This window comes from Aulonocara sp. 'chitande type north' Nkhata Bay, linkage group LG11 (genome assembly GCF_057382095.1).
Source record: "Aulonocara sp. 'chitande type north' Nkhata Bay isolate Kocher_YH1m ecotype deep benthic linkage group LG11, A_spYH_male_GT1.1, whole genome shotgun sequence".
Lineage (NCBI taxonomy): Eukaryota > Metazoa > Chordata > Actinopteri > Cichliformes > Cichlidae > Aulonocara > Aulonocara sp. 'chitande type north' Nkhata Bay.
This window is the reverse complement of record NC_141354.1, coordinates 7,648,378-7,661,135: the sequence shown is the minus strand read 5'-3', so window position 1 is coordinate 7,661,135 and position 12,758 is coordinate 7,648,378. Positions and strand designations below refer to the sequence as shown.

The 12,758-nt window shown below is 40.8% G+C and overlaps 1 protein-coding gene across 1 annotated transcript in view; it reads left to right on the top strand.

The window, feature by feature from the left end:
- Nucleotides 1–5,549: 5,549 nt before the first annotated feature.
- LOC147318416 (melanocortin receptor 5-like) overlaps nucleotides 5,550–12,758 on the top strand; it is a 32,103-nt gene continuing 24,894 nt past the window's right edge. The window contains exon 1 of the mRNA XM_086310344.1: nucleotides 5,550–5,662. The gene's annotated coding sequence lies outside the window, so the exon portion shown is untranslated. The remainder of the gene's footprint in view (nucleotides 5,663–12,758) is intronic.

The window sequence follows — 12,758 nt, the reverse complement described above, 5'->3', positions numbered from 1 at the left end:
CCCCCCCACCCTCACCCTCACCTTCACTACAGAGTCCTCTCCCCACTCTCCTGCCTCCCTCGCTTCCCCCCCTTCCTGACACCATGACACCCCCCTCCTCCAATCCCTCTCTCAGCAGCAAGACATCTCCCCCCCTCCCCTCCTCCCAAACATCTCCCAGTGTCACAGTGGATCAGGTCAGGAGGCAACTGAGGAAGCTTCGCCCCAGAAAGGCAGCAGGCCCAGACAAGGTGTGTCCTAGGATGCTTAAGGCGTGTGCTGCTGAACTTGGGGAGCCGCTACAACGAGTCTTCAACCTCAGTCTGCGACTGGGGAGAGTGCCCGCCCTATGGAAGACATCCTGCATCGTCCCGGTCCCCAAAAAGAACCGGCCCAATGAGCTGAATGACTTCCGACCGGTGGCACTGACGTCACATCTTATGAAGACTCTAGAGCGGCTCTTCCTCAACCTCCTCCGACCACAGGTACAACATGCCCAGGACCCACTACAGTTTGCATACAAGGTGGGTGTCGGAGTGGAGGATGCCATCCTGTACCTCCTACACAGAGCCCACTCACACCTGGATGGGGGAAAAGGCACGGTCAGGATCCTGTTTCTTGACTTTTCCAGTGCCTTTAATACCATCCGGCCCTGTATGCTTCAGGAAAAACTGAACAGGATGGAGGTGGACCCCTGCCTGGTGGCTTGGATCTCCGACTACCTCACAGACAGACCACAGTACGTCAGGCTGAAGGACATCACGTCTGACACAGTGGTCAGCAGCACAGGAGCACCACAGGGAACTGTGCTGTCCCCTCTTCTCTTCACCCTGTACACCTCTGACTTCTGCTACAACTCTGAATTATGCCACATTCAGAAGTTTGCAGATGACACGGCCATCATGGGGTGTATCTGGGATGATCAGGAAGAGGAGTACAGAAGTCTGGTGAGGAACTTTGTCGCATGGAGTCACACAAACCACCTGCAACTCAACACCTCAAAGACTAAGGAACTGGTTGTGGACTTCGGGAGGTCCAGAGAAGGTCCACTGCCGGTTCAGATAGAGGGGGAGGAGGTGGAGGTGGTCAACAAGTACAAGTACCTCGGGCTGTGGGTGGACAATAAACTGGACTGGTCATGCAACACAGAGCACCTGTATAAAAAAGCCTAAAGCCGACTGTACTTCCTCAGGAGGCTGAGGTCTTTTAACATCTGCAGGAAGCTCCTGAGGATGTTTTACCAGTCAGTGGTTGCTGGAGTACTTTTCTATGCTGTGGTGTGCTGGGGGAGCAGCACAGCAAAGAGGGACTCATCCAGGCTGGAGAAACTGATCAGGAGGGCTAGCTCTGTGGTCGGCATGAAGCTGGACACTCTGGTGACAGTGGCAGAGAAAAGGACATTAAAGAAACTGATGGACATTATGGACAATGCTGGGCATCCTCTGCACACGGCCATAAACAACCAGAAGAGTCTGTTCAGTGACAGGTTGCTTCTCCCCAAGACAAGAACTAACAGACTTAAAAACTCCTTTGTCCCACACGCCATCAGACTGTTTAACTCCTCTCTGGAGGGGAGAGGGAGGGGAAACAGGAGGACAAAGGAGGGGGGAACAACTAAGCTGTAGTGCCTCTGCACCTCACTGTACAATACCTTGTGCAATACTTTTTGTAAATAGTCAACAGTGCAATAGACTCAATACTTGAAATGTGCAATTCACTTGTATTTTTATTTTTTATTCCTATTTATTCTATTTATCCCCTTTGTATATTTTATTTATATTTGTCTCTGTATTTATATATGTGTGTGTGTGTGTGTGTGTGTGTGTGTGTGTGTGTGTGTGTGTGTGTGTATATATATATATATAACAGTTCTGTAACTGTAACTTTGGTCGTTGCTGTGCTTTTTTTGGAAGTCGAATTTCCCAGAGGAACCCACCCGAGGGATTAATAAAGTTCTATCTTATCTTATCTCTTATCTTAAGTTAAGCAAAATTTGACTGGAGTTCAATAACATTAATTACCAGAAAGCACAATTTCTAATCAGTGAGAGCAGCCAATCTGCTGCACTTACTAAAATAGTTTTCAAAGAAAAAGCTCAGTCAGTCAAAGAAATCATGTAGCACATGCTTTTACAACACTAAATGTGTCTCTGCATCATATAATCCTTCAGTGAGACTTTTTCTTGGTATTTTTGGTCACAGTTATACATCTTCAAGGGACTTTTTGTTGAAGGGGGAAAAAAAGCCCCATACTCTGGCAGAAGACCTGAGGCTGTTTGCACTGCTTTGTAAACGTCTGTAATATATTTCTTGATTTACAGAATACAGCGTTCGAAGAAACTGCATTCAGCCACATGATAAAGCATATTTTTAGCTCTGTAATATTTGAGCAGTGTCATGCAGGTCATTCATAAGGAAATGCTAATGTCCCCATCACATGCAGGAGTGGATCTGATAAGGAACAATCGGATAAAAACAACATGCAAAAAAGCAAAATAAAATAAATAGAAATGTAAATACAAGTGAACAAAGTTAAATAATCATATACAGAAAAAAATGTGACCTTCCTGGAATAGACCTCGAATCGATATGCTTGCTTCTTTGTACTCATATTTACCTGCATGCATGCTGGGACATGTGCAAGGAGGGAAAAAATAACCCAAAAAACAAATACAATCAATCATTATTTAAATTGGCAGAATTTTAGATTTAGTCACCAATGCAAGCCGACAAAGGTGATGTCTGTTCTACAAAACCATATACTTTAATTGGGATGTCGAATGACTCAATGGGCTGCTGTTTATTTTTTATGCAGTACACCACCATCAAAGGGACAAAAAAGAACAGAGATTTTATTTATTGCACTGTCATTTCTCCACATTGGTATTGCCAAGGACAGTCTGTTTCCTCTTCCTGATTACCGTGTACAAAAAACTAAACCACGGGATGAGGTTTTGCATTTTGGTGTATTTTCCCAGTAGAAAGCCGCTTCATTGACGTTTCAATTATCCTGTATTCTGTGATATTTTTGTCGCTTTTTGTATCTGATCTACATCAGTTCATGGTGAACTTGTTTTCAAACACAAAAATAAAATAACTAATTAATAAGTGCTGCACTTTAATGCAGCCAGGCTCTCAGGTAATCTGTATTGCTCTTGAGTAGCTACTCTTGCTATTCCCTGCTGTAATCCCTGCTGCACGTATTGGCTTGATTTACTGTTCTGTTTTGCATTTGCCTGAGACCAGGTTTGAAAGGAAATGAGTTGACAGTTCTGTCTAATATCAATCTATTCTGTCTTTTTTGGGGGAAATAACTTCTTTAAATGTGCATGTTTCACCTGTTCTTTCACTTATTTTAATTTATATACACCTTGAACTTACATAAAGAATGTGTTTGTTGATAATGATATTGATTTTTCTCTACAGAAATTTTTAATATTTATTTGAGAACACTGTACAAATAATGGCCATAAAACAAAATAATTGACTACAAACTAAACAAGACTTCTGCCTGTCTCTGAAACCTTTTGCACATTCAGAACACGACTGTAGAGAATCCTGTACACTTAAACTATGTTATCAAGCCTGACTGAAAACCAGCACATCTGCAACATTTCCTTATGATTGCAAGCAAAAAGCCGCTTTAGGCATGGATAAAAAGGCTGTATGAATGTGTTTGTGATTGGGTGAATGAGATGTGTGTGTGTGTGTGTGTGTGTGTGTGTGTGTGTGTGTGTGTGTGTGTGTGTGTGTGTGTGTGTGTGAAGGATGGTTAAGGACGATAAAGTGTACCAGTACAGATTTAGTCATAGTATAAACTCATAGTTTGTTTTCATATTTATTCTGGATTAGAAATGACCAGTGGTTGAAGAGTAAAGCCTTTTTCTGTTGGAGGGATTCCTCACTGTATTAAAAGCTGTGTTCTAAATATTGATTGTCATGACTTAAAGCACAACATTTAATTTCTTGATTGAACTTCAATATCAGTTAAGCTCTAACCATTTCATTGTAATCACTAACAGCATACTGTATCAATAGAGGAGAAAACACTGCCATTAATTATTGACATTGGATCAGAAGATTTGCAGATGTACAGGGTGGATCAAAGTCTGATGGTACTTTTCTGTGTTCATAATTCCATCGATTTTTAACAGGATCTACAACGCCACTGGATGAAATGCAGTTCCAAGCCTGTCAAGGCCTGATACTCAGAACTATGAACCCTGAATTCTTGCCACATGATCTCTTTCATTTTTTTATCAACAACCCTTCAAATTAAAAACAAGAACAAGATCTGAAAGTCTACTAAACTTTGGATGCTTATCTGTATTTTGTGTCAGGATGGATGACAACCCCCAGTCACTGTGCCTAAAACAGCATGACCGCAGTTTCAAGCAATGTGTGCATGGCATCACATGAGAAGCTTGAATACATTCCACAGACATCCAAATCCTTAACCACTTAATCATATCAGCGTTGTGGTTAGGGCTGCAGGCGAGCTCAGTGGTCCTAAAGGTACCCCACTGGACTGACCATCTCAGGTCCTTTAATGCATATTTTTACTGCAAAAAAATTTTTTTTTTTAAAAATTCCTCCATGTTATTTCTTTTGTTACTTTTCTTAATGTGTACATTCTGTATTGGTTTTTAGTTTTGTACATTGTGTACTGGCTTTTGAAAAAGTTTGTTGATCTTGTTTTTGAAAAGTCCCATATGAATAAATATGGTCTGCTTGCTTCCATCTGTAGGTACTGTTTCAAAAGAAGATCAGTTTCTTTGTTTTCAAACAAGAACGGCTTCTGTAGGAGGTACCAATCAAATCACGTCTCTATATAAACCCATGTAATTATCGCTGCCTTCATGTCTTGAAGCATTTCCATGGGTAGCAACACTTCTCTCAGCTATTTTTGCAATCTAAAGTGGAAAAGCAATAAAATAACAGAAAATGGAAAATCCTAAAGTATAAAACAACTTGTACAATATATGCAGTAGATTAAAAGATTGAACCTCAAGTTAGACAAATCGCAGATCAAACTAAAAGCCCACAGAAACATGCATTTAGTATTTTGTTTGCTTCTTTTGCTTCAGTAACATAGCTGCAGTGCAGGTCTGTTCCTACAGGAGAGAGGAGGTGTATGTGCACTGATTTGGACTCTAAACCCCCTCCCAGAAGGATACAGTATGCACTTGCATTGACTTGAAGTGTAACCCAACAACAGCACTAAAAATCATTCAGAAGTTGCATTGAAATATCAACTTCATTTCATTATCACAGCACTGCTGACCTACATCAAGTCACATCTACAGTAAGCACTGAAAGATGGAGCTTCTCACATACACGATCTTCATCAGCATGTGGGAAGCTCAGTGCTGCTGGCTGCTGCTGCCACCAGCCCGCTGTGAGCGAGAGCAGGCTGGAAATCGCTGAAAGTGGCTGCGTGTCGTGTCAACACTGTCAGAGCTAAAGAGGGAGTTCCTTATCCCTCCTCTCTCTCCCTCGCTCTCTCTTCCTTCCCCTCTCTCTCTCTTCTTCTCCTTCTCTCTTTCTCTCTCGCCCGCTCCCTCTCTCTCACAGCTCAGCATCTCCACTCTCACGTTGCGTAAACCCACCGATCTGATGCTCCACAGAGGCACCATCCAGTCCATCTGAGGTGGAAAAGATTTGAATCACAGATACCGCTAGAGGTGAGTCATTTTTGAATCTCTGTCTTCCCCACTTTTTATGTATTTCCAGCACAGCTCAAAAGGCATCCTGTGTTTTAATTATCTCTTTTATCAAAGCCAACGCAGATACATAATTAGATGATATTACGGGATGACCAGAACCTATGATTTTATCACTGTCACTAATTTATTATTATTATTATTGTTATCCTCTCAGATATCTGTATGATGTTTGTGTGAAATCTGTGTTACAAAGTGAAGTGAATCTACTGAAAATCAGTGTAGATGTTGCAGCAGCATGATAAACGTCATATTTGGACAAGATTTATTTGTTTATTTCTTTATTGTCAGACTTGACCAGCAGCTTCATCCAAATCCATAAATCGCACTGCATTATATTCTAAACTTGTACGTCATCAGCAAGTCTGCAGCCCCCTAGTACACACTTTGCTGATTTTAAACTCTGCAGCTCAGTAAACACACTGTACAGCAAAGTTGTCACATAAGCTTCTGCCTCAAAGCTGTGCAGCGACACCTGCACTCAGTCATGAAAGAAGCTGGCAGGAATTTTATCCTGCATTAACTTTGTCTGTGGGAACTGAAGCTGGGTGGTAATATGCATCGATTTCTTTTGCTTTTGTTATGATTTGTGCAGGAAATGAAATGTGCAGCATTGATTTTACACCAGTGTTAGAGCCTGAGTCAGATAAGGTCTCTCTTTATGCTGCTGGAGCTACTTCCTATGGAAACACAAAGCCAGATGCTGCTTAGTCCAATGGCACACTGCCAGATGTTCAGTTGCTGCAACGCTTAAGTTCCTGCATCCATGCATTGATCACAGTGTCACATAACTCGCTGCCAGGAAAAGCTGTAAGGAAGTTTCATTTCAGCATGCTGCTGCCCAGCTGCTGGCAGTTTATGTGTGTGTTATGTCAGCCTTGTGTGTCACTTAATTAGAGCAGAAAAAAGCAACACTCAGTAAAAGCTGATTCATTAAAATTAAGAAAACATGACAGATTTCCACCTTCATTTTGAAAGAGATGTCCTGATTTCTTTGGTCTAATTGTCACTGTAATAACTGTCTGGAAGAAATATGATCTTCTCACTGAGCTTAGTCACCACAGGGGTAAAGCAGCGTCTCTCTGTGTGAGACGACGAGCTGCCTTTTCATTGACTGACCCAGCTGCAGCTTCTGATAAATACATCTCCTGCTGGGGGAACAAAAACACGCGTCCGTGCACAACTATTATTTGGTTTGCATTATGCCCCGTTCATCTCTTCTACATGGGTTTCTTTGGCATCTGTGAATCTATGACGAGTAACTGCGTTGAAGCTCATGTAACTAGGGACTCAAAAGCCTCCGCTGGCAAATAGCCGCGTGGTTATTACTTGTACGAAGACACAGATAGCCCTTTCAGGCAGGGCTGAGTGATTCAGTTTGATGATTTACAGAATTTAATTTATTTAAATTACTTATCCATCAAAGATTGTGATGGGCCGTTCACGTCAAGGTTTCGTTAGAAGTCTCAGGTCTGCTGTCTGCCAATAGAGGGGATTCATGCATTAATGTGATAAAGTACGTTAGTTTGTTAGGAATTATTAGCCATAACCAAATAGTCTGTAAAACATTTCCCAGCTGTAAGCAAATATAGTCCAATGGTATAAAAGTCTATATCTCTATATAGTTACTGTGCAGCTTCAGTCACCGGTAGAAATTATTTTTGTAGTCACTGCCAGATTTCTTGTGTTGCTATATTCATTTAAATATATAGCAACACATATAGCTATTATGTTACTGATAAGTTCCTCTTTCAGTAGAACTGAGGACTGTATTATACAAATGAACAGAATTTATAGACATCTTGTTGGCTGTAAATATGTAAAGGTAAATAGAAATTTTTATTTTCCAGAGTTTCATGTGCTTGAAGGATTTTTCAAAAACATTTCTCTAAAGATCAGAAACATCTGTACTTTATGGAATTAAATAATTATTTTATGCCTTTCATTTAATGCTGTGACTGTCCTTTTCAGCCGTGGCCATTAGTAGTGTTTACACGATGCTGACAGGTTTTTAAGCACTGGGAAAAGAAAATGTAAAATAAGGCAGAAATGAGCCCAGAAAAGGAGGCTGGAGGAAGAGGTAACCCAGCAATTTCCTCAGCAGCCTGTCTCTGTATTTCACCGTGACGCACCCCTGTCAAAAAGACTGAGCGTGATCCTATCAGTCATGATAAAAAGGTTTCATGTACGTTGAGTCTTTGCTAAAGTCTACTGTGTAGTATCAAGGACACAATGCAAAGTCATAACAGTATTGATATGTGGTATAACAGATATTCTAGTCAGCTATCTTGACACATAATTTAAATAATCTTTTAAGTGTTTCTTTTGCTGCTCACAAGTAGTTAATTAGCAAAAGATTTGAAGCAGTTACAAGGCAGGCAGGGTTAGGGTATGACTTGAATGGTGATGGTGCTGTTATTTTTGGGGGATTTGTCTGAGAGGGAAAAAAGAAAAAGAAACTAACAGTATGTTTGTGATAATGTAGCCATGGAAACCTTTGAAGAGGCTCCTGACCATAGTGAATTTGCTATCATCCACCCCACTGCGATTGGACACGGTCACATCATGAGATCAGATGCAGATTGAGATTGTCAGTGTTTTGCTCGGTTAGTCGGGGATCAGAGCGAGAGGAGCTCCACCGCCGGCGGCATCTCGGGCTCTGTTTCACCGTGAGCTGTCTGAGCCCCGTGTTCTGCCTGACGGTCCTTTCAGTCAACATAGCAATCAGACAGCCTGAAATTTGACACGTTCATATACATGTTGCATATACCATAAGGGAAAAGACTCTGTACCTTATAATGATTAAGGTACAGAAAATAAAAGCACATATTCTTGATATTTTTACTTAAAGGAAACATGAAGCTTCATTTGTATTACTCACATGCTCATAATTGTGTTTTTGAGCAAGGCCAGACAGGCATTGAGCAAAAGCAGCAATAAAACAGTGTGGAGGAAAAACATGCGCCACTACTGATTGTTTCTTTAACACTGACAAATACAAAACAAGGCGTGTGTTAAAATTCAGCCCGCACGGCGCATATATGCATATGAAATGAAATCCACATTGTACAGCTTTAAGTGCACCAAACGCTCATTAACTAAATCTATAAAAAACATTATGTGATGTTGTAATTGTGCTTGTGTGGTATGGACAGTGGTTTCCTGCTTCATGGCATATGAGTCATACTTATGATCTTTCTTCAGGCTGCTCCCTTATCAGAATCAGAATCAGAATACTTTATTGATCCCTGGGGGAAATTATTTTTTGTTACAGTGCTCCATTTTAAACCAACATTAAGACAAGACAGACAATACGCTAACTAAGAATAGTACAATATATACATATATATACATACATACATTCACACGAGGCCACCACAGCAGGTAGCTCCACATATTTGAACAGGCACATTTTTATGCCAGATGCCCTTCCTGACACAACCTCAAAGGAATTTGTGTGTCCTCCCAAGATCAAATCACTGAGCTTTTGCTTGTCCTGTGTCATGTCAGAGCTATCAAGCTAATAAGCCACTTTAAACATTTGCTTTCTTGATCATAAAGTACATTTTTAGAGCATTGACAGCGGGGACAAAAACCAAGCAAACAGGGATGTCTCATGTAAGGCCAAGCATTGAAATATAATAGGAACACTGCTGCTTAGATACTGATGTGCGAAATGAATTTGCTGGCCTGGAGTTTGTTTAGGTGTTTACTTATTATCACAATTAATCAGAATTTTAAAAAAGTAAAACAATGAAAAGCAATTCTCCATTAAGCAGAAGTGTATCGAGTGAGACTCCCAATTAGCCGAACCTGATTGACCATTTACCTTGGACAAGACTAACCTCAAAAATTCTGACACAATATCATCAATCAAAAGCTTTCAAAACACTCCCTCTAAAAGGAAAAACTGGCAAATTGTTGGAAATTGGAAAAGGGAAAAACAAGAACTACGTCGCAGATGCTGAGACGAACACACAGAGCGCCTAACAGAAAAACAGTTACAGGATGAGGAGCTCTGAAAGCTGAATCCTTGTGCTTTTGTTATTAAAATGTGTGTACTAAAGGTATTCACAGCCAAATATACTTGGCCGATAAAAAGAAACGAATAATTATTTTTATTTTAAAGGACTTTTGAAAAAATTGTTAGAAAAACTGGAAATATCAATAAATACACACACACTGACAGCCAAGTGAATGATTTAGGTGCAACCATCTTTCTTATGTCACCTAAATCACACCTACAGGAATGAACCAACAGGCCTTGTTGATTCGTTCCTTTGAGGACACTGATTGGTCCAATGTGACTGAAATATGGAAAAATGGATGTGACGGTAAGCTCACAAGAATCTAGCTGCCTTGAATGCTCAGACACTTAAATTTTTTCTATTCTAAAAGTCAGCATGGGTGGATCTTTAAAGGTTACATGCACAATGCATGCATTTTGACGAATATGCCAAATGATGAAAATGGTGTCCCCATCTTCTTGGTTGCTAAGGTGAATATGGCACTCGTCGATCTCACCGATATTTATGACTTTGTTTGCTGCACAAACTGCTATAATCTTTCTGGTCATTTCTTCATATAAGTCAGGGTAACATTTATTTATTTATTTTGCTTCAACCATATTTTTCACGCCTTTCCTCTCCGTGTGTCTTGGGAGAAGATGAAATGCCAGCAACCTCTGCAAACGGTGGAGAGTCACAGGTGTTTGTGCGTCTGTCATTACTGCATGCATGCGATTAGATTTAATTACATTTGTGCCAGTGCGTATAATTGTTGTTGTCTTGCTCTTTGAAAGGATAACGTTAGGTACCTGAAAGTACATAAGCTGCCACTTGAAGACGGTTGTTTTGTATTTTGATGTTATCTCCCAGATGAATACTGAAATAATTTTCTTACCAAACTATACAACAGGGGTTTAGTAGCTGTTCTTGTATTTCGCTTTTGGCATTCAGTTCACAATAATAATAAATCTGTTAGCTGTAATATTCATTCATTTGCGGTTATTTATGGATTTTTGCTCTGGTTATCAGGTATATTTGGAAATTTGTATGTTTTTCCATGATTATATGATCCTTTTACATTGGAAAAGATGATTAAGCAATTTTTTGCCTAATCAGTTGATTACTGAAAACTCAAAACACTGATGATAGTGTGCATTCTTGGTGAGGCTGTGAAGTCAGACAATCATTAGCTGTCAGCGAAGGCGTTTCATGATGTCTCTCTTGATGCCACAATCAAGGCACCAAGGACTCTTTGTCAATCAATCAATAACCGACCTCCCCCTGGCACTATTACCACAGAGTGTTGGTTTGGGACCAAAATGGGCCAGGAGAGAAATACAGAGCCCGAATGAGGAGAACAAAGAGGCAGAGACAAAGACAGAGAGCCCACGATCGGAGGAGCTGAAGGCGAATGTGGGTATTGTAAGTGTGTGAACACACGCTCACAGAAATGACAGCTACATTTTGAGTCAACACCAGAAATTATGAATGAGAGCCAGTGAGGGATCGACTTGTAGTAGAGCACGGGGTGTTTAGGTACAGAATTGGGCACTGATGATACCTGAAAGTGTGGTTTACACAGCACAATGGCTTACATAGAATAGAATAGAATAGAATAGCCTTTATTGTCATTGTACAGAGTACAACGAAATTGGAGTGCCACTCCCTTGGTGCAAGTTTCAATAATAAATATAAATGTAAAATATAAAAAGTACAAAAAAAACAATCGTAAGTACTCAAACAATAGTATGTACAACATATACAGGATAGCAGCATTAATATGATGACAGTATGAATAGCAGCATAATATAATGACAGTGACGGTATGGAATAGGTTCAATTGTTTTTGTGCTTATTTACTACGGTGATAGCTCTGGGAAAGAAACTATCCCTGAATCTGTTTGTCCTGGTTTTATGTGACCTGTACCGTCGGCCTGATGGTAATAGTTCAAACAGTTGGTTGCTGGGGTGAGAGTGGTCCTTGATGATATTGCCAGCTCTGCTGAGGTACCGAGAGTTTGCAGTGACCTCCAGGCTGGGCAGAGAGCAGCCAGTGATCTTCTGGGCTGTGTTGATGACCATCTGCAGTACTTTCCTGTCTGCAGCTGAGCACCCTGCATACCATGTTGTTATGCTGTACGTTAGGATGCTCTCTATGGTGGCTCTGTAAAATGTCACCAGCAGCCTGTCCTCCAGGTTGTTCCTCCTGAGCACTCTCAGAAAGTGGAGACGCTGCTGGGCCTTTTTAACCACCGCTGTAGTATTTGCAGTCCAGGAGAGGTCATCAGATATCTGCATGCCCAGAAACCTCATGGAGTGTACCCTCTCCACACAGCTCCCGTGAATGTAAAGTGGGGCCGGGTCTGCTCTACATCTTTACATCTGCACGTTGCTGTCTGCCTCAAACATTGCATCCTCAGACTGCAACACAAGTCACTTCAGATAAGCAGGAAACATAATATCTAAACACTCTAATGCAGGCTGCACAGGTGCCAGCAACCTGCACACATTTTCATAAGATAATTTTTTTGTGGGTGTTAAATGAAAGCTCCTCTGGGCTTTTTGTTTTTCTCCTCTTATTAATGAGTCACTCTCGCCTGTGCCACTGACTCATCAGCAAACCCCAAATTGTTCGCTCTTAGACTTTCAAGTTTGTGGTTTTCATGAAATACTGAGAGGCCTCTCCTATGCCTCTGCTAATGTGATGCGACTTCTAGGAGAAGACATTCAGGAAACAGGATTATTTGTTTTTGTTTTCTGCTTTTATGAAAGAGAATTTAAAAAAGCAACCTCACTGAAGCCATGTGAAAATGAAGTGATCTAAAAATATCACTGCAGGGGAGTGATGTACTGAGGCCTTGCACGCAGTCATAACACCTGCACCTGCATTTCTGTATGATGGAGGTGATGCCTCATCCTATAGCGAGTCCAAACTAAAATCAGAATGAGAATTCCTGAAGGAAATTATGTACAATGATCTAAAACTTGCCTCTAACAATAAAAAGAGTACAGGGCGATAGGTTCCAGTCATTGATTTCATTCAAAATGAC